The sequence below is a fragment of the Pseudophryne corroboree genome, chromosome 9 (assembly GCF_028390025.1).
Source record: "Pseudophryne corroboree isolate aPseCor3 chromosome 9, aPseCor3.hap2, whole genome shotgun sequence".
Lineage (NCBI taxonomy): Eukaryota > Metazoa > Chordata > Amphibia > Anura > Myobatrachidae > Pseudophryne > Pseudophryne corroboree.
The window spans coordinates 352,844,922-352,868,012 of record NC_086452.1 but is presented as its reverse complement, the minus strand read 5'-3'; the positions used below and the strand labels follow the sequence as shown (position 1 = coordinate 352,868,012).

The 23,091-nt window shown below is 47.7% G+C and overlaps 1 long non-coding RNA gene across 1 annotated transcript in view; it reads right to left on the bottom strand.

The window, feature by feature from the left end:
* Positions 1–949: 949 nt before the first annotated feature.
* The window catches only part of LOC134958229 (uncharacterized), a 94,389-nt gene continuing 72,247 nt past the window's right edge, over positions 950–23,091 (bottom strand). The window contains exon 2 of the long non-coding RNA XR_010186917.1: positions 950–1,205. This is a non-coding gene — a long non-coding RNA (uncharacterized LOC134958229). The remainder of the gene's footprint in view (positions 1,206–23,091) is intronic.

The window sequence follows — 23,091 nt, the reverse complement described above, 5'->3', positions numbered from 1 at the left end:
GTCCGTATCAACATATTAAAATTGCCACTTCAGCTATAAAATATTTAGGGGTTCAGATACCGGTGAATCTTAGAGACGTTTATAATCTAAATTTTACCCCGATTATTAAATCTATCACTAAAAAACTCGACACCTGGATGACTGCCTTTGTCTGTATTGGGTAGGAATGCATTAATCAAGTCAGTGCTTTTTCCTCAACTATCCTACATGATACAAATGCTCCCTTTACGACTGTCGAAGTCAGACATACAAAAGATTGAGAATATGTTCAGTAGATTCCTCTGGAAAGGTGGTAAACCACGGATCTCCAGTAGATCTTTAAAATTGCCTAGAGATAAGGGGGGTATCGGATTCCCTGATATATTAAATTTTTCCCAGTCAGTCCTATTCAGATATGTTCTAGATTGGTTCTATGAACGCAGCAGGTTTACCTGGTATGAACTGGACTGTGCTCTGTTTACTCCTTTCTCTCCTAGTGCTCTCCTGCATACACCTAGCTCCATGATCCCTGACTCTATACGCTCCCACCCATCGTTTAGTGATATTTATCAGTCCTGGTGGGCGATCAACAGGAAATTGTCTAGGAATCCATTATACTTCCAGTACCTACCTCTATGGGGTAACCCACTTTTCACTCCAGGCATTGATGATGCAATTTTTCGACGTCTGCAGTTAAAAGGCATTAAGAAAATTGCAGATGTCTTTGACCCTGGTGGTGTCCTGCTACCATTCATCACATTAAAAGAAAAATTTGGTTTACACGCTTCCCACCTCTATGCCTATTTCCAAATTAGACATTACATAGACTCATTGCCGCCGGTGATGGCAGATTCCAAGTTAACTGACCCTCTTTTCTTATTAATGAACCTATCCTGCTCCCGTCCATATAAAACTAGGTATTTGTACAACAATTTGCTTAGTGTCTCCTGTGATAGACTTCAAAATCGAGTTGTTCAATCATGGAACAAATTTACTCCGAGTCTAACAAATTCAGAATCCATATTTCAACACTGTGGCAAAAGACTGCAAATATTGAAAGCATCATCATTGCAGGAGGTACATGTAAAGACTGTGTATAGGGCCTATATATCACAAGCACAGAGGAAACATTTTGTGGTTGAGGAGACTGGGCGTTGCTTGAAGTGCTTCCACTCTTCGGCAATGTTTTTTCATAACTTTTGGGAATGTGGTACCATCAAACGATTCTGGAACAAATTAGTACAATTCATTACTAATAGTCTTGGGATCAAAGTATCATTACATCCACAGGCATTACTATTAGCAGATTTTTCGGTTTGGAACTTGGGCAACACACACTCACACCTCTACCCACTCCTGACGTTGATAGTTACTATAGCTAAAAAAAACTATTCTCCAGAAATGGATATCTAAACAAGCCCAAACTCTATTAGCAGTTCATGCTTCACTTCTTAAAACCATGTTTATAGATCGCTTCTCTACCATAGCTGACTCGGAAGGTGGTGTAGCAAAATTTTACAAAAAATGGAACCCTTATATTAGCACCCTCCCACATGTATCTCAAGCCCAGATTTTTGCTCGATTTGATACCACGGATTGGTACTTACACAGGAAAATGCTGCTTACATAATAAACCACCAATAACTTTCTAGGAATTATATCCCGTTTTACAGCTTTCCATCATACAAAAATTCCCGCCATCTTCTCCTATGGGCATATCAATATGTGATCTCCATATTTGGTAATATTCACCATCGAATGTTGGTTCTGAAAACTTTCGGTTCAATATACGTCAGGTGCTTGCATAGTAGGCATAGATCACCCTTCCCCCATCTTCCCTTACCCCCCTCTATCCCCCATTTCTTCTCTCCTTTCAATTCTGTTATACACTGTTAAAAGTTATCTATAATCGCGGTTTATAGACTTGCAGCACCCCGTATATATATTTGGAGACCATATGGCACATTTGCTAATTTCCTACTTGATGTATTTACTGTTGGCTCTGCTGCCTATGTTGCCATTGCTGCTAGCATATTTGACTATGTAGGTCTGTATACTGTTATTGCACTTGAATGTTACTTATTTCTGAAAAATCAATAAATACTATTTGAAAAAAAAAATTGCTTATCAACATTAATAAATGGGAAGGTCAGGCATTTCAGTCTACCACATTTAAAGCAGCCTTTCTTCTTCTTTTTGAGTACACTCAGCCAATCTGGCTCTTTATTGTAAGCAGATTTATTCAAGGCAAAATGACTAGGTGACAGATGATTTTGTAAATTTCTGGCTTTCTTAAACAGTATTTTAGACTGCTCAATAGGACATGTAGATAAAATATTATCCCCTTGTAACATAGGAAGGTTTTTCTTTATAATTTGACTAAGCTCATGGGAATGGTTATTGAATTGGGAAATGAAAATAGGGATGCGATCAGGACCTTCACCAACAAACTTGATCTCTTTCATTGGAGTATTTAAGAGTACTGCGATCATGACCCAGTGTATCTTCAAGTGCTTGTGAAATTACTGAATAAGGATAGCCTTGTTCACCAAACTTGGTTACTATTTCTGAGACCTGTTGTAGAAATATATCTTGCTCGGAACAGTTACGACGGATACGCAAGAACTGACTCTTGGGGATATTATTGATCCAGGGTCTATGATGACAGCTGGAATAGTTTAAAAAAGTATGACAATCCACTTCTTTAGTATAGGTGGAGGTTTCAAGTCTCCCATTCTTAACACAAAGGGCAATGTCAAGAAAAGTGATATTGTGGAGTGAACAGTACTTGTAAATTTCAAACCAAATGTGTTGTGATTGAGTGTAGCAACAAAATTAGTGGCTGATAATAAATCCCCCTCCCAAACAAAAAACATATCGTCAATATAATGCCCATAGAACACCAGGTTCATCCCAAAAGGCCCCCTCCAGACATGCTTGTCTTCGAAGAGGCCCATATATAGATTGGCATAACTGGGGGCGAACCTTGTGCCCATGGCCGTGCCGTGAATCTGTAAAAATACTCATTATCAAAAGTGAAGTTATGTGAAAGAATAAAGTGAACCGCCTCTAACAGAAACGATTGTTTAGTCTCACTCAGATCAGCATCAGATCATAAATAGTTACCTAACTATTCGTTACCCAATGTATGGGGTATATTAGTATAAAGTGACTCAACGTCACAAGTCATAAACAAAAAATAATCTTTGTAAACTATACTCCCTACTAGATTCAGAAATTGTGTGGTATCTTTGATGTATGATCTGAGAGACTTAATATGTGACTGCACAAAAGAATCCACAAAAGCTGAAAGGTTAGTGGTGAGGGACCCAACACCAGAGATAATAGGTCGCCCAGGAGGTAACTGTAGTGTTTTGCGAATCTTGGGAAGGTGATAATAGGTGAGTGTGACAGAGTAAGGACAAAACAAAAACTGATACTCATTTTTGGATATTGCACCTTTGAATAAAGCAGCCTCCAACAAATTTTTTAGAAGCGACCTGATAATTGGAGGTGGGATCACCACGTAATTTTGTATAATATTTAGTATCTCCTTGTTGTCTTCTTGCTTCAAATACATAATCCTCGATATTCTGAATAACAGTTCCTCCTCACTTGTCTGCAGCTCTAATAATAATTGAGCGAAGAAAGAGTGGTGAGCACTAAGTCGGCATCCCAGTTAGCAGGGTCGCCGGCCATCATGGCAGCATGAGGGTACAGAGACACACAGCTTCTATGGGGGTGGCGGAGTCTCAAAACTCAGTACACAGTGTGGACGCACCACTTCTGAGGGAGCGAACTGAGTCTAGGTACACTATACAGTACACAGTACCCAGACTGGCATTACAGACTTAAAAGTCGACTGACTCCATTTTAAGCATTAAAAATTACCTCAGCCAGTATAAAAAAAAGCGTGAAGACCGCGCACCATTGAAGGGGTGGGGCTTCACTATGAGCGGATTCATCAGCTCACCAGCGCCATTTTCCCTCTGCAGAGGACACAGACACTAACTGACAGGGACACGCAGCTCCTCCGGAGAGACTCCAGATTACCTCAGCGGTACCAGGGAGTCATAGCACGGGGGCAGCGCTTACTAGTGTACTAAGTCCCCAATCTGGGTACTTAGTCTGTGACCCAGCTAAGCTTGGCATTAGCAGTAAGGGCACTGTGTGCTGGCTCCAGGCTATCTGTGTCTCTCTTGAAGGGCTCTTTGTGGGTTAATTGTGCTTTTAACCTGTTCCTCTGTGTGTGTGTGTGCGTGCTGTCACTGTCACAGTATGTCAGACAAAGAGTGTGTTTCATGTAAGGCACAGTGTTCCTCTTCTCCAGTGGGTTCATTACAGTGTACTCAGTGCAATGCACCCTCCCAGGGTAGCGGGGCAGAACCAGCTTGGCTGGATTCCATTAGGGGAATGATCTCCAATATTTCCACTAAATTTTCCCGCAATGAGAAAGAGACGCAATACTTAAGACAATTGATGACTCAGTTTATGAACAGAGACTCACTACCCAAATCAGCATCTCAGTCCCCTACTATTTGTCCGCAAAAACATCCTTTGGCCCATATCCTGCAGTCTGACTCTGATGATGAGGGGTCAGACATGGAGAAGGGGGAGGTGGATGCAGAGGTGGGTGAGGCTACTCTGTCACAGGGAATAGAGGCTCTCATAGAAGCTATTAGAAAGGTTATGCATATCCCTGATAAGGTAAAGAGGAGACTGAGGAATCTTATTTTAATATAAAAGAGAGATCATCAGCCATTTTACTGTGTCAAAGGAACTAAATACCCTGTTTAAAGAACCATGTGTTAATCCTGATAGGAAATTTCAAATCCCTAAAGGGTTGATATCCTCTTTTTCCTTTCCTCCTGAGGATAGGAAAAAAATGGGAAAATCTACCGATAGTGGATGCATCAGTATCCAGGCTGTCACGGAAAATTGTATTGCCTGTCCCTGGTGCAGCCTCCCTAAAAGACACGTCTGATCGTAGAATTGAGAATACACTCAAATCTTTGTATAAAGCTGCTGGGGTGGCACAGAGACCCACTATAGCATGTGGGTGGATTACTATGGCCATCGCAAAATGGTTGGGTAACCTAATTGAGGGGTTAGGTACCTTGCCTAAGGGGGAGATTATTTTACTCCTGCAACATATACAAGACTCTGCGAATTTTATGGTGGAAGCCTTAAAAGAAATAGGCTTGCTTAATGCACGCACCACTGCTATGGCAGTGTCAGCATGCAGAGGCTTATGGCTACGCCAGTGGACTGCCGACGCGGACTCCAGGAAAGGTGTGAAAAGCCTACCATTCACAGGAGAGGCCTTATTTGGAGATGAACTAGACAAATGGATCTTCTAAGCTACTGGAAGTCCACGTATCTTCCTTCTGCAGCTCCCCCAGCCAGGAAGGCTTACTCAGGACCTAATCTACAGTCCTTTCGGACTGTCAAATTTAAGGGCAAAACCAGAGGTTCTTCTACAGCCACCAGGGGCTCTAGAGGTAAACCACGAAAACCAGCAACTGCAGGTTCACAGGAACAGAGCTCAACTTCTGCTTCCTCAAAGCCTTCAGCATGACAGTGGACAGCGATGCCTGGAAGACCGGCAGGTGGGAGCCCGACTAAAAAATTTCAGTCACATCTGGACAACATCATGCCAGGATCCCTGGGTCATAGATCTTATTTCCCAGGGCTACAGACTGGAGCTTCAGGATTCTTCAAATCAGGCTTACTAGTTTCACAGGAAGCAAGTATAACATTACAGGACGCCATTCAAAAACTGGTACAGACTCAGGTCATTGTTCCAGTTCCACCTCATCTGCAAAACAAGGGATATTATTCCAACCTGTTTGTAGTAGCGAAACCGGACCATTTGGTAAGACCGATTTTGAACCTCAAGTCATTGAACCCGTACTTACGAGCGGTGATCTCAGGTCTGGAGGAGGGGAAATTCCTAGTGTCTCTGGATATCAAGGATGCGTACCTTCACATTTCGATATGGCGGACTCATCAGGCTTATCTACAGTTTGCACTGCAGGACTGCCACTACCAGTTCCAGGCCCTGACATTTGGCCTCTCCTCAGCACCGAGAGTGTTCACCAAGGTGATGACAGAGATGTTTCTACTCTGCAAACAAGGAGTGAACATAATTCCATACCTGGACAATCTTCTGATAAAGGCACCGTCCAGGGAGCGGTTGATGGACAGTATTCTCCTCTCAACCTGACTACTCCTGGTTCACAGGTGGATACTGAACTTATCAAAATCTCACCTGGAACCGACGCAGAGACTTTCCTTTCTGGAAAGGATACTGGATACGGAATCTCAGAGAGTGTTCCTTCCTGTGGAGAAGGCTATGGAAATCCAGTCGATGGTTAGGGCTGTCCTGAAGCCAACCTAGATCTCGGTGCATCTGTGCATTCGCCTTCTGGGGAAAATGGTGGCTTCTTATGAGGCGATTCAGTACGGAAGGTTTCATGCGAGGCCCTTCCAGCTAGATCTATTGGACAAATGGTCCGGATCACATCTTCACATGCACCAGAGGATCAGTCTGTTGCCAAGAGCCAGGCTCTCCCTTCTGTGGTGGCTACAGACTTCTCACCTCATTGCGGGTTTCGGGATTCAGAATTGGATTCTGCTAACCACGGACGCAAGTCTCAGAGGTTGGGGAGCAGTCACCCAGGGGGTGCAGTTTCAAGGAAGATGGTGAAGTCAAGAAGTTGTCCTTCCGATAAAGATCCTGGAACTCAGGGCTATCTACAACTCCCTTCTGCAGGCCTCATCTCTACTTCGGAATCAGGCCATTCAAGTCCAGTCGGACAATGTAACGGCATTGTCCAGTCGGATAATGTAACATACATAAACCGACAGGGCGGAACGAAAAGCAGAGCAGCAATGTCAGAAGTGTCAAAAATTCTCCTCTGGGCGGAAAAACATGCGGTGGCTTTGTCGGCAGTCTTCATTCCGGTAGTAGACAACTGGGAAGCAGACTTCCTCAGCAGACATGACCTGCACCCGGGGCAGTGGAGCCTTCACCCGGAAGTGTTCAGGTGATTGACACGCGGGTGGGGATATCCACAAATCAACATGATGGCCTCTCATCTCAACAAGAAGTTCAAGCGGCATTGTTCCAGGTCGAGAGACCCACAAGCAGTGGCGGTAGACGCTCTGACAACTCTGTGGGTCTACCAGATGGTGTACGTGTTTCCTCCACTTCCTCTGATCCCAAGAATTCTAAAAAGAATAAGAAGGGAAAAGGTTCAAGCAATACTCATTGCTCCGGACTGGCCAAGAAGGGCCTAATACGCGGACCTTCTGGAGATTCTCCTCAAAGATCCGTGGCCTCTGCCTCTTCACAAGGATCTTCTACAACAGGGCCCGTTCGTCTATCAAGACTTACTACAGCTACGTTTAACGGCATGGAGGTTGAACGACTGATCCTAGCCAGGAGAGGGATTCCTGACAAGGCCATCCCGACTATGGCCCTCATTCCGAGTTGTTCGCTCGCAAGCTGCTTTTAGCAGCATTGCACACGCTATGCCGCCGCCTACTGGGAGTGAATCTTAGCTTAGCAAAATTGCGAACGAAAGATTCTCAAAATTGCGAATAGAAATTTCTTAGCAGTTTCTGAGTAGCTCGGGACTTACTCTGCCACTGCGATCAGTTCAGTCAGTTTCGTTCCTGGTTTGACGTCACAAACACACCCAGCGTTCGCCCAGGCACTCCTCCGTTTCTCCTGCCACTCCCGCGTTTTTCCCAGAAATGGCAGCGTTTTTTCACACACTCCCATAAAACGGCCAGTTTCCGCCCAGAAACACCCACTTCCTGTCAATCATATTACGATCACCAGTACGAAGAAAAAACCTTGTAATGCCGTGAGTAAAATACCAAACTTCTTACCAAATTTACTTGGCGCAGTCGCAGTGCGAACATTGCGCATGCGCAATTAGCGGAAAATCGCTGCGATGCGAAGAAAATTACCGAGCGAACAACTCGGAATGAGGGCCTATGATCCAAGCCAGGAAAGGGGTAACGTCTAAACATTACCACCGTATATGGAAGAAGATTGTCTCTTGGTGTGAGAGCAGGCAATATTCCGCAGTGGAATTTCATCTGGGACGACTCCTGCTTTTTCTGCAGTCAGGAATGGATGTGGGCCTACACCTAGGTTCCATTAAAATCCAGATTTCAGCCTTGTCTATTATCTTTCAGAAACAATTGGCTTCTCTCCCTGAGGTCCAAACGTTCTTGAAAGGTGTTCTGCACATCCAGCCTCCCTTTGTGTTTCCCACGGCACCTTGGGATCTCAATTTGGTGCTGCAGTTCCTCTAATTGGACTGATTTGAACCGTTACAGGAGGTTGACATAAAGTACCTTACGTTGAAGACCGTCACACTGTTGACCTTGGTCTCAGCAAGACGTGTGTTGGAACTAGAGGCGTTGTCTCACAAGAGTCCCTACTTAATTTTCCATGAGGACAGACTCGTCAGCAAGTTCAGGCTGTGACGGATACCTCTGCTACTTCAAAGTCTTTGGATGTTGTGAGGGATTTGAAGGTGTATGTAGGATTGCCGGTTTCAAAATCTGTACAGGCCCACTTGACTAGGTCGGTGGGTTCGTCTTGGGTGGCTGTCTGGGGTGTCTCGGCTTTACAGCTCTGCCGAGCAGCAAATTGGTCAGGTTCGAACACATTTGCAAAGTTCTACAAGTTTGATACTTTGGCTTCTGAGGACCTTCAGTTTGGTTAGTCAGTTCTGCAGGAACCTCAGCACTATCCCACCCGGTTCGGGAGCTTTGGTACTTCCCCATGGTACTAAATGGATTCCCAGTATCCTCTAGGACGTAAGAGAAAATAGGATTTTAATTACCTACTGGTAAATCCTTTTGTCGTAGTCCGTAGAGGATACTGGGTGCCTGCCCGGTGCTTCGTTCTTCTTGCACTGTTATTTGGATAAGTATTCTGGTTTGTTCAGCTGTTGCTGTTCATGTTTCAAGTTTGGTTAGCATGGCTTTCCTATTATTCTGTGTGTTCTGGTTCGTAATCTCACCACTTTTATTACCTATCCTTCTCTCAAAGTATGGCCTTCTCCTCGGGCAAAGTTTCCTAGACTGAGTCTGGTAGGAGGGGTATAGAGGGAGGAGCCAGCGCACACTATCAAATTCTTAAAGTGCACAAGGCTCCTAGTGGACCCATCTATACCCCATGGTACTAAAGGGATTCGGAGTATCCTCTACAGACTACAAGAAAAGGATTTACTGGTAGGCAATTAAAATCCTATTATTTGTACCGGCCATAGACTGTCATTCCGTGACTGTGCTTAGCCCTTCTGGCATATACCCTATCTACCACCTTGAGGGTAATCCTAGTGACTAGTTTACAGTTGCACCTTCAGCAGCTGTTTTGTGGTGGTTTTCTGCCATCTAGCACCACCTAGTGGTTCTCTGTCTGTTGTATAAGTATCTACTGCCCAGATGCAATAAGACCTGGTGGTGGCTTAAGTGGTTAATTTATTAGTTGGCATCTTGAATGAATTTCTTTCTTTTGGGCGCACACTTGTACAAACATACTTCACAAGTGATTTTACTTTCAATTTTACAAAAATCCCTAACGCAGTGGTTCCCAAACTTTTTTGAATTACGGCGCCCTAGAGTATCACAATTTTTTTTACACGGTAGCCCTAGGCCAGAGCTGGATTAAGGTGGGGGGGGGGGGGGGGGGGGGCGCTTCGGGGTTAAGTACCCCGGGCCCCCCTAATCTGAAAGGGTCCCCTGCCATCAGCCACAGATCGGATCTATGTTACTAATCTGATCCGCAGTGGCAGCACTGCGCTCCCCTCTGACACCACTGACTGCTAGCCGCCGGCGCCGCAGAGCTTTCCTGGGCTTTCTGCCGAGTGACAGCTCAGCTGTCCAATGGTGTGTGCAGCTGCAGCCTGCGCTCCAGTCAGTCACGGAGCAGCAGGCTGCTGCTGCACACACCATTGGACAGCTGAGCTGTCACTCAGCAGGCACGAAAAGCAGGATTCCTAGCATGCACACAGCCACAGCATGCCATGTGGTTGTTGTGCTCGTCAGAGAACTTCAAGCTTCACACAGAGTGAGTTTTTGCCAGCAAGTTGTTCCCATATACAGTGTATTATGTAGAGTGTGTATGTATGTATGTATGTATGTATGTATCTATCATATGTATATTTATTTATTACCAGTTATTTATATAGCGCACACATATTCTGCAGCACTTTTACCGAGAGTATTTGGCCATTCACATCAGTCCCTGCCCTAGTGGAGCTTACAATCTATATTCCCTACCACACGTACAAGCACACACATTCACGCTAGGGTTAATTTGTAGGGTGCCAATTAACCTACCAGTATATTTTTGGATTGTGGGAGGAAACCGGAGTACCCGGAGGAAACCCCGCAAGCACAGGGAGAATATACAAACTCCATACAGTTAGGGCCATGGTGGGAATCAAACCCATGTCCTCAGTGCTGTGAGGCAGTAATGCTAACCATTACACCATATGTGCTGCCATGTATATGATATGAGTGTGTGTGTGTGTGTGTGTGTGTGTGTGTGTGTGTGTGTGTGTGTGTGTGTGTATGTATATATGTACATGTATACAGAAAATATGTGTATATAAGTATAAAGTTGCAGAAATCAAGCACTGAATTCCCCACTATTGTAATTCTCAGGTGCCTTCCCTCATAGAAACATATACAACAGGCAGGCGGCACTCCCAGGAATTAAGCAGTGACAGTAATCAGGAGACCGAGTCCCAAAGATTGATTTATATGTATGTATATATGTACTGTATGTATTTATGTATGTATGTATGTATGTATGTATGCAGGGGCGTAGCCAGAACTTTGTGGGCCCCATAGCAACATTTTGAAGGGGCCCCCGTCCCAATGCTTCTAGAGAGACACTTCTCTGCCGCAGTTGATAATTTCATCCCCTATAATATAGTGCCCTAGTTCATTTTCTGAACCATAGTAAAGCCTTATTTAATGTTATGCCCTATAGTAGTGCCCTAGTTTCTTTTATGATTCGTAGTAGTGTTTAAGTTCATCCTACTGTATGCCACATTTCAAAGCTGCCAGTACAAATAATGCCGCACAGTAACCCCAGTTCACATTATGATATATATTGCTCCTTGTTCATATTGTGCCTCATTACAGTGCCCCGGTTCATATTATATAACATTAAAAATGCCCCCCAGTTCATTTTATTCCTCAATACAATGAGCACATCCAGGGGCATACCTAGATATATTCCAGGCCCCAAGGAAAAGGTTTGAAAGGACCCCTATGTACCACCCAATGGCGAAAAATGTATACACAGTAACACATGTAACTTTGACATGGAAGGTGGGCACCCTCTCAGCTCTGGGCCCCATAGCAGCTGCACTGCCTGCACCTATGGTAGCTACGCCCATGTATGTATGTATGTATGTATGTATGTATGTATGTATGTGTGTATGTAATATATATAATATATCCGAAGTGCCTGGTACTCCCCTACTTCAATACTGCGTCATACCTCCCAACTGTCCCGATTTTGCGGGCCGCAGTGTCCCGCGGTGGGGGAGGGGCAGTTGGGAGGCTCCTGTCATCGCTGCTCTGCTTAGCAGAGCAGCAGTGAATAGACGCTGTGCGCATGCGCACAGCGTCTATTCAGTGAAGACAGGGAGAGGGTGCATGCCAGCGGCTCACAGAGCGCTGGTCATGTCCCTTTAGTGCTGAAAAATTGGGGCGTGACTCGCGATAGCGGCACTGCCGCAAGGCCACACCCCTTTTGGTTAGGCCACACCTCATTTTGGGCACGCGCTACGCGCGCACAGGAGTCTCTCTTTCTGAAACAAGTATGTTGGGAGGTATGCAGCGTGTATCATATGTCTGTGTATGTATATATAATATATATATTTTTTATGTTATCCTTAGGTTCAGTTACGTGGTGAATGACAGGATTCGCTTCTGTATGTCCACATATTTTATAACTGGAAGCCACAAGATTGGTATTGACTATTACATTGATCATAAATAATTTGAATTGGTCCTGGACCACCAATCCAAGGCACCAATGCAAGTACACCAAGGCACCCCAGGGTGCCACGGCACACAGTTTGAGAACCACTGCCCTAACGGATTAAGCATGTCACTCGCCCCCTCCCTTTACAGATAAATAACTATTAAAAACCTTAACTAAATAAATAACGACAAATGACGACTGGAATTGGCATTTAAAATGAACAAATTAATTTTTTTGCGACAATAATAGCATATCTACCAACATCAGAACTTTGGGGGTCATTCTGAGTTGATCGCTCGCTAGCTACTTTTAGCAGCCGTGGAAACGCATAGTCAACGCCCACAGGGGAGTGTATTTTCGCTTTGCAAGTGTGCGAACGCGTGTGCAGCCGAGCAGGACGAAAAACTTTTTTGCAGTTTCCGAGTAGCTCTGGACTTACTCAGCCCTTGCCATCACTTCAGTCTTTTTGGTCCCGGAATTGACGTCAGACACCCGCCCTGCAAACGCCTGGACACGACTGCGTTTTTACAAACACTCCCTGAAAACGGTCCGCTGCCACCCACAAACGCCCTCTTCCTATCAATCTCCTTGCGATCGGCTGTGCGAATGGATTCTTCGTTAAATCAGTCACCCAGCAACGATCCAATTTGTACCCGTACAATGCGCATTGCGGTGCATATGCATGCGTAGTAGTAAGCTGTACGCTGCACTGCGAAAAACGTCAGCGAGCGATCAACTTGGAATGAGCCCCTTTGTAAATAGGTACTCCCCTTGTGCGCTCACCCGCCCAAAAAAGGGGTGTGGCCTATAGAAAGGGGGTATGGCGTCGTGGACATGTTGCGATCGCGAGTCTTGCCTCCCAACTTCGTAACTGTGGGGGCATGGGCAGCGCTCTGCGAGCTGCTGGCCATGCCCCTGACCCTGTCTCCTGTGAATAAGCAGAGCAGCCAGTGAGTGACAAAAGGCTCCCAACTGCCCCCACCCCCCTCCCTCACCGCAGAAATCGGGACAGTTGTGAGGTATTATAATAGGGATGCTTCTTTACAAACACATGGCTGTATTTCATGTACTGATGTTGGTACACTGTAATGTGAGTAAGCAAGCCACAAGATGATTTAATTACACGCGCCCACAAAGGCAGAAGGGCATCTGCAGAAGAATCAGACAGAACAGTGGAAAGTGTGTACACTTTTGCAGGGCCGTAACTACGTGTGTGCCAAGTGGGCTTGGCACACAGCGCAGTTGCCCTGAGGGCGCACGGCCAGCGGCATGTAATGAGTCAAATTGACTCATTACATGCCGCCTGTTCTGTGCTGTGCGCCGCCGCGCTGTGGAGGGAGAAGAGAGCAGTGCCGGGCAGGGGAGAAGGAGGAGGAGGGAGGGGGACTGGAGCCGCAGCAGCGCTATTTCATTGGTAGTAAGCGCCGCTGCAGCAGCCCCCTCTCCTTCCGTATTGGCTACCTGGCGCTGCTGTGGATGCTGGGATGTGGTTCCTCCATCCCAGCATCCACAGCAGCGCCAGGCAGCCAATACGGAAGGAGAGGGGGCTGCTGCAGCGGCGCTTACTACCAATGAAATAGCGCTGCTGCGGCTCCAGTCCCCCTCCCTCCTCCTCCTTCTCACCTGCCTGCACCGAGGGAGCTGCACGAGGAGCCTGTCAGCGGGGAGATGGTAAGTATCTCTCTCTGGGCCAGATGTACTAAGCTTGAAAAGTGCTAAATATCACTGTGATAAAGCACCAGCCAATCGGCTCCTAACTGTCATTTTTCAAACACAGCCTGTGACATGGCAGTTAGGAGCCGATTGGCTGGCGCTTTATCACAGTGATATTTATCACTTTTCAGGCTTAGTACATCTCCCCCTCTCTCTCTCTCGGACACCGTCTGCCATAATGTGTAAAAAAGGGGCCTGGCTGCCGCAATGTGTAAAAAGGGGGCCTGGCTGCCGCAATGTGTAAAAAGGGGTACTGGCTGCCGCAATGTGTAAAAAGGGGGACTGGCTGCCGCAATGTGTAAAAAGGGGGACTGGCTGCCGTAATGTGTAAAAAGGGGGCCTGGCTACCGTAATGTGTAAAAAGGAGGACCGGCTGCCGCAATGTGTAAAAAGGGGTACACCATCTGCCGTAATATGTAAAAAGGGGGCCTGGCTGCCGCAATGTGTAAACAGGGGACTGGCTGCTGCAATGTGTAAAAAGGGGGACTGGCTGCCGCAATGTGTAAAAAGGGGGACTGGCTGCGTAATGTGTAAAAAGGGGGCCTGGCTACCGTAATGTGTAAAAAGGAGGACCGGCTGCCGCAATGTGTAAAAAGGGGACTGGCTGCCGTAATATGTAAAAAGGGGGCCTGGCTACCGTAATGTGTAAAAGGAGGACCGGCTGCCGTAATGTGTAAAAAGGGGACTGGCTGCCGTAATATGTAAAAAGGGGGCCTGGCTGCCGCAATGTGTAAAAAGGGGGCCTGGCTGCCGCAATGTGTAAAAAGGGGGCCTGGCTGCCGCAATGTGTAAAAAGGGGGACTGGCTGCCGCAATGTGTAAAAAGGGGGACTGGCTGCCGCAATGTGTAAAAAGGGGGACTGGCTGCCGCAATGTGTAAAAAGGGGGACTGGCTACCGTAATGTGTAAAAAGGAGGACCGGCTGCCGCAATGTGTAAAAAGGGGACTGGCTGCCGTAATATGTAAAAAGGGGGCCTGGCTACCGTAATGTGTAAAAGGAGGACCGGCTGCCGTAATGTGTAAAAAGGGGACTGGCTGCCGTAATATGTAAAAAGGGGGCCTGGCTGCCGCAATGTGTAAAAAGGGGGACGCTGGCTGCAGTGGCGTAACTAGAAATTTTTCTCCCCCAAGCCAAAAAAATCCTTCGGCGCCCCCCCCCCCCCCCATACACCCCGTAATTGGCACTAGCAAAGGTAGAAAAATGCGCGCGCCGCAGGCGCGTGCTGGCAAAAAGGGGGTGTGGCTTTGTCGAAATGGGCGTGGAGGGCGTGGCATTGCAGGAAAAGACTACCTTATACCCCAGTTTTGCAACCTGCACGCCCAGACGTTGGCCACCACAGGAAAGAAAAATAATCCTGATTCATGCCCCTTACATTATTTGTCATTTTTCCTCCTTATAGTAATGCCCAGTATACATTATGCCACATACTGCAATGGTCCTTAGACATTATTCCACACACAATCAGTGATCGCGCTGAGCCAAAAAAAAAGTGGGTCCCAGGGACCCTTCACTTTTAAAAATTGGGGTCCTACCGGTCGTTTTCTGGGTCCCATCGGAATGAAGGTTCTTATTAATTTTAATATTGTTTGGACACTACAAAAGTGTTGCAAGATGGGGGGGATGGGGTGACAATGCTGCTGGGCTCTGTAGCATGCAGGACACCCTGCACCAGAGCTGTAACTAGACATTTTGGTGCCCTTAGGCAGAAAGTGAATTGGTGTTAGACCACTTAGACTATAAAGAACAGGTAGTGCGCGCCGTAGGCGCGTCGCAAAATTTTAGGGGCGTGGCTTCATAGGGAAGGGCCGTGACCACATAATAGTGTCAATTCACATTACACCACACAGTAGTGGCGCTTATACACATTGCACCAGGTAGAACCTCCTATGCACACTGATCCAGGTAGATCACGTCATACACTTTGCTCCAGGTACAGCACGTCATACACTTTGCACCAGGTACAGCACGTCATACACTTTGCACCAGGTAGAGCACGTTATCATACACATTGCCGCTAGGTAGAGCACGTTATCATACACAGTGCGCCAGGTAGAACACGTTATACACACTGCGCCAGGTAGAGCACGTTATCATACACATTGCGCCAGGTAGAGCAAGTTATCATACACATTGCCGCTAGGTAGAGCAAGTTATCATACACATTGCATCAGGTAGAGCATGTTATCATACACATTGCCGCTAGGTAGAGCAAGTTATCATACACATTGCCGCTAGGTAGAGCAAGTTATCATACACATTGCGTCAGGTAGAACACGTTATTATACACAATGCGCCTGGTAGAGATCGTTATTATACACAATGCGCCTGGTAGAGCACGTTATCAGCCACATTGCGCCAGGTAGAACACGTTATTATACACAATGCGCCTGGTAGAGCACATTATCATACACATTGCGCCAGGTAGAACACGTTATTATACACAATGCGCCTGGTAGAGCATGTTATAATACACATTGCACTAGGTAGAACACGTTATTATACACAATGCGCCTGGTAGAGCACGTTATTATACACATTGCACTAGGTAGAGCACGTTATCATACACATTGCGCCAGGTAGAACACGTTATCATACACATTGCGCCAGGTAGAACACGTTATCATACACATTGCGCCAGGTAGAACACGTTATCATACACATTGCGCCAGGTAGAGCACGTTATCATACACATTGCGCCTGGTAGAGCACGTTATTATACACATTGCACCAGGTAGAGCACGTTATCATACACATTGCGCCAGGTAGAACACGTTATCATACACATTGCGCCAGGTAGAACACGTTATCATACACATTGCGCCAGGTAGAACACGTTATCATACACATTGCGCCAGGTAGAGCACGTTATCATACACATTGCGCCAGGTAGAACACGTTATTATACACATTGCGCCAGGTAGAACACGTTATTATACACAATGCGCCTGGTAGAGCACGTTATTATACACAATGCGCCTGGTAGAGCACTGAGGCACATTGCAGTAACCACTCACTTATCACCTCCAGTTGAACGAAGGGGCCGTTTGACACAAGTGGTACCGCCCCCAGCAGCAACTCACTGACACTCACCATTTTTTCTGACAGCACAGTGCAGTGAGTGCACTGGCACAAGTAGCCAGCCTGCGCCTGTAGTAGCCGCAGCCTGGAGGAGCTCTATGTGAAATCGCAAGCAGAGGCTGTTCTCTGGCAAGAAGGAGCTCGTCCAATCGCTTCCCCTGACGGGCTGGCCACTGCGAAATATACCGATAATCAGTTCCAACTGTGTCAAAGTAGTGGAGCCCCAGGTGCAATGGGAAAGTCAGTGTCACTGCACAGTTGTACTGATTACTGGTATATTTAGCAGTGGCCAGCCCGTCAGGGGAAGCGATCGGAGGAGCTCCTTCTTGCCAGCCTCTGCTTGCGATTTCACAGATAGCTCCTTCATGCTGCGGCGCCGGCTGGCTACTTGTGCCAGTGCACTCACTGCACTGTGCTGTCAGAAAAATGGTGTCAGTGAGGCCCTGACACTCTGAGCGGCCTCACATTGCACACACGGAGCTTGCAGCCCCCGGACATCCCGCATCTGCACCAGCTACTCCAGGTGAAGTGGGGCGATGCAGCACTGTCTACTGCTTACCTACAGCGGGAGCTGCGCAGCCCGGCCGGCTCCTGCTGGAAGGTAGTTGTCGGGTCTCGGTGGGGCGTTGAGCGGGTCCCGGGTAGGGGGGTGGCGGCGGGCAGATCCGGAGCTGTACTCCCAGTCGCAGAGGAGGGTGCTGGCGGCAGGGCGGCAGTGGAGCCGGATGAGCGGGGCCAGTCTGTCAGCCCTGCAGCACAGATTCATGTGCTGGCGGGGAGCAGGATTCAAAGCGGGAGATGCTGCAGGCTGTGATTGGATGGAGACTACAGGAGGTGATTGGCCGAGGAAACAGCCAGTCACCTCCTGCATTCCGCTGACAGGCTTAACACATGCAAACACATATTCAGATGAGCGCGTCCTGTGGGACCCGCTCATCTTCTAAATGTGAGTCCCGGGCGGCTGTTTCTGGGTAAAATACGCGCCATAGCGCGTTTTTGCGATCACTGACAATAATGCACATGACACAATATGCACACACCGTAATGCCCCCTACACATTATGCCACACACCGTAATGCCCCCGACACATTATGCCACACACCGTAATGCCCCCGACACATTATGCCACACACCGTAATGCCTGTGACACATTATGACAGGAATCGCAATGCCCGTTATACATTATGCTACACACTGCAATGCCCCTGATACATTATAGCACATACAATGTCTGTGACACAGTATGACACACACCACAATGATCCTGAGACATTATACCACATACCACAATGCCCGTGACATAGTCTACAACACACCGTAATGCCAGATACATTATGACACACACTGCAATGTCCGTGATACATTATGCCACACACCGTAATGCCCATTACACATTAAGTTCTACAGTAAGGCTTCCAATTACTTTTAAATTACCTGCTCGTTGCCAGGGGTTTCATGCTCTTGGTTCCATGCACGGTGCCAGGATGTCATGCTCGTTGCCAGGGGTTTCATGCACTGGGTGTCATGCTCGTTGCTAGGGGGTAGTGCTTGTTGCTAGGGCCGTGCTCCCAGTGCCACATATGCTCCCAGTGCCAGATATTCCCCCACAGTGCCAGGTATATGCACCCAGTGCCAGATATTCCCCCACAGTGCCAGGTATATGCACCCAGTGCCAGATATTCCCCACAGTGCCTGCTTCCCCCCCCCAGTGCCAGGTATATGCCCCCAGTGCCGGGTATATGCCCCCCCAGTGCCAGGTATATTCCCCCAGTGCCAGGTATATGCCCCCCCAGTGCCAGGTATATGCCCCCAGTGCCAGATATTCTCCCACAGTGCCAGATATTCCCCCCCAGTGCCAGGTATATGCCCCCAGTGCCAGGTACATGCCCCCCCAGTGCCAGTTATATGCCCCCAGTGCCAGGTATATGCCCCCAGTGCCAGGTATATGCCCCCAGTGCCTGCTTCCCCCCCAGTGCCAGGTATATGCCCCCAGTGCCGGGTATATGCCCCCCCCCAGTGCCAGGTATATGCCCCCAGTGCCGGGTATATGCCCCCCCAGTGCCGGGTATATGCCCCCAGTGCCAGGTACATGCCCCCAGTGCCAGATATTCCCCCCCAGTGCCTGCTTCCCCCCCAGTGCCAGGTATATGCCTCCAGTGCCGGGTATATGCCCCCCCCCCCAGTGCCAGGTATATGCCCCCAGTGCCAGGTACATGCCCCCAGTGCCGGGTATATGCCCCCCCAGTGCCAGGTATATGCCCCCAGTGCCAGGTACATGCCCTCAGTGCCGGGTATATGTCCCCAGTGCCAGATCTGCCCCCCCAGTGCCAGGTATATGTCCCCAGTGCCGGGTATATGCCCCAGTGCCTGCTCCCCCGGCCCCCCCCTATGTGTTGGAGGGACACGAGCGCATCGCGCGTCTCTCCTGTGTCCCTCCTGGCTCTCCCCCGGCTGGTCTAATAAAGGAAGTGCCGTTCGTGAGCCAATCAGAGCTCACGAACGGCACTTGTTACCTTAGACCGGCCGGGGGAGAGCCAGGAGGGACACAGGAGAGACGCGCGATGCGCTCGTGTCCCTCCAACACATAGGGGGGGGCCGGGGGAGCAGGCACCGCAGGGAGGGAGAGCAGGAGAGGAGATCGCAGATTGACATGCGGACGCTCGTCCGCATGTCAATCTGTTCTAAATCAGTGGCACCCCCGCAGCCCCTCGCCCCCAAGCCACCGCGAGGACTGCGGGGGCAGTAGTTACGCCACTGGCTGGCTGCTGCAATGTGTATAAAGGGGGACACCATCTGCCGTAATGTGTAAAAAGGGGGACTGTCTGCTGTAATGTGTAAAAAGGGGGACTGTCTGCTGTAATGTGTAAAAAGGGGGACTGCCTGCTGTAATGTGTAAAAAGGGGGACGCTGTCTGCTGTAATGTATAAAAGGGTCTCTACCTGGTGTAGTGGCGCTACTGTGCAGTGTAATTTGAATAATGGAGACTACTGTGCACCGTAGTATGAATTGCTATTATTTGTGGCCACGCCCCTTCCCCATAAAGCCACGCCCCTATATATTTTTCACGCGCCTACGCTGCGCACTGCCCCTATCTTACATGGGGGGGCACCAATGTCGTTTCTTGCACGCAGCGCTAAAATGCCTAGTTACGGCACTGCACTTTTGTACCATCGCATCTGATGAATATTAAACAGTAAATAAAACCTGAACTTCAGATATGACCAGTTTTCTTCCCAGAAAAGGCGTGCACACACACTTAAGATTTCACATGAATGGGTCGGGATTCGAAAAAACTGCCTGCCAATTTTATAGGTGTGTAACCTAGTTTTAAACCTGGTTCTGGTGAAGTGACTTTGAAGAATGACAGCATCATTTCCAGTGAAATGCAGTGAAAGTCTGGGAAATAGAAACTAACTTTGTCTCCAGCAAGTGTACCTCCCACACAAAGGAGGGGGTGAAGAAGCAAAGACAGATCATACTGAATGTTTCACAATAACATGAAATAAAGGGGGAAATATTTTATTAAGTTTCTTATATAGTGCAGCAAGTTCCGTTGTACTTTACAATTGGAAACAACAGTAATAAAACAAAACTGGGTAATAACAGACAGATATAGAGGTAGGACGGCCCTGCTTGCAAGCTTACAATCTATAGGGATGTAGGCATTGATACACAGGGATAGGTGTTATCTACTGCATAATAGTAAGCCAGACTGCAAAGACTCTTAATGGGATGTATGATGTGGTCACACAGCACTGCTGGCCTGAAGTCAGGAGGATGTGAAAGTGAAGAAATACAAAATATGAGGCTATGTGTGGATTGTTCAGAGGGGAGGTAATTAAATAGGAAAGTTTCTGAAGGTTATTTGGGTGGTTCTGGAATTTGATAAGCTTGCCTAAAGTAGAGATGAGCGCCGGAAATTTTTCGGGTTTTGTGTTTTGGTTTTGGGTTCGGTTCCGCGGCCGTGTTTTGGGTTCGACCGCGTTTTGGCAAAACCTCACCGAATTTTTTTTGTCGGATTCGGGTGTGTTTTGGATTCGGGTGTTTTTTTCAAAAAACCCTAAAAAACAGCTTAAATCATAGAATTTGGGGGTCATTTTGATCCCAAAGTATTATTAACCTCAAAAACCATAATTTACACTCATTTTCAGTCTATTCTGAATACCTCACACCTCACAATATTATTTTTAGTCCTAAAATTTGCACCGAGGTCGCTGTGTGAGTAAGATAAGCGACCCTAGTGGCCGACACAAACACCGGGCCCATCTAGGAGTGGCACTGCAGTGTCACGCAGGATGTCCCTTCCAAAAAACCCTCCCCAAACAGCACATGACGCAAAGAAAAAAAAGAGGCGCAATGAGGTAGCTGTGTGAGTAAGATAAGCGACCCTAGTGGCCGACACAAACACCGGGCCCATCTAGGAGTGGCACTGCAGTGTCACGCAGGATGTCCCTTCCAAAAAACCCTCCCCAAACAGCACATGACGCAAAGAAAAAAAGAGGCGCAATGAGGTAGCTGACTGTGTGAGTAAGATAAGCGACCCTAGTGGCCGACACAAACACCGGGCCCATCTAGGAGTGGCACTGCAGTGTCACGCAGGATGGCCCTTCCAAAAAACCCTCCCCAAACAGCACATGACGCAAAGAAAAAAAGAGGCGCAATGAGGTAGCTGACTGTGTGAGTAAGATAAGCGACCCTAGTGGCCGACACAAACACCGGGCCCATCTAGGAGTGGCACTGCAGTGTCACGCAGGATGGCCCTTCCAAAAAACCCTCCCCAAACAGCACATGACGCAAAGAAAAAAAGAGGCGCAATGAGGTAGCTGACTGTGTGAGTAAGATAAGCGACCCTAGTGGCCGACACAAACACCGGGCCCATCTAGGAGTGGCACTGCAGTGTCACGCAGGATGGCCCTTCCAAAAAACCCTCCCCAAACAGAACATGACGCAAAGAAAAAAAGAGGCGCAATGAGGTAGCTGACTGTGTGAGTAAGATAAGCGACCCTAGTGGCCGACACAAACACCGGGCCCATCTAGGAGTGGCACTGCAGTGTCACGCAGGATGGCCCTTCCAAAAAACCCTCCCCAAACAGCACATGACGCAAAGAAAAATAAAAGAAAAAAGAGGTGCAAGATGGAATTGTCCTTGGGCCCTCCCACCCACCCTTATGTTGTATAAACAGGACATGCACACTTTAACCAACCCATCATTTCAGTGACAGGGTCTGCCACACGACTGTGACTGATATGACGGGTTGGTTTGGACCCCCCCCAAAAAAGAAGCAATTAATCTCTCCTTGCACAAACTGGCTCTACAGAGGCAAGATGTCCACCTCATCATCATCCTCCGATATATCACCGTGTACATCCCCCTCCTCACAGATTATCAATTCGTCCCCACTGGAATCCACCATCTCAGCTCCCTGTGTACTTTGTGGAGGCAATTGCTGCTGGTCAATGTCTCCGCGGAGGAATTGATTATAATTCATTTTAATGAACATCATCTTCTCCACATTTTCTGGATGTAACCTCGTACGCCGATTGCTGACAAGGTGAGCGGCGGCACTAAACACTCTTTCGGAGTACACACTTGTGGGAGGGCAACTTAGGTAGAATAAAGCCAGTTTGTGCAAGGGCCTCCAAATTGCCTCTTTTTCCTGCCAGTATAAGTACGGACTGTGTGACGTGCCTACTTGGATGCGGTCACTCATATAATCCTCCACCATTCTTTCAATGTTGAGAGAATCATATGCAGTGACAGTAGACGACATGTCCGTAATCGTTGTCAGGTCCTTCAGTCCGGACCAGATGTCAGCATCAGCAGTCGCTCCAGACTGCCCTGCATCACCGCCAGCGGGTGGGCTCGGAATTCTGAGCCTTTTCCTCGCACCCCCAATTGCGGGAGAATGTGAAGGAGGAGATGTTGACAGGTCGCGTTCCGCTTGACTTGACAGTTTTCTCACCAGCAGGTCTTTCAACCCCAGCAGACTTGTGTCTGCCGGAAAGAGAGATCCAAGGTAGGTTTTAAATCTAGGATCGAGCACGGTGGCCAAAATGTAGTGCTCTGATTTCAACAGATTGACCACCCGTGAATCCTTGTTAAGCGAATTAAGGGCTCCATCCACAAGTCCCACATGCCTAGCGGAATCGCTCCATGTTAGCTCCTCCTTCAATGTCTCCAGCTTCTTCTGCAAAAGCCTGATGAGGGGAATGACCTGACTCAGGCTGGCAGTGTCTGAACTGACTTCACGTGTGGCAAGTTCAAAGGGCATCAGAACCTTGCACAACGT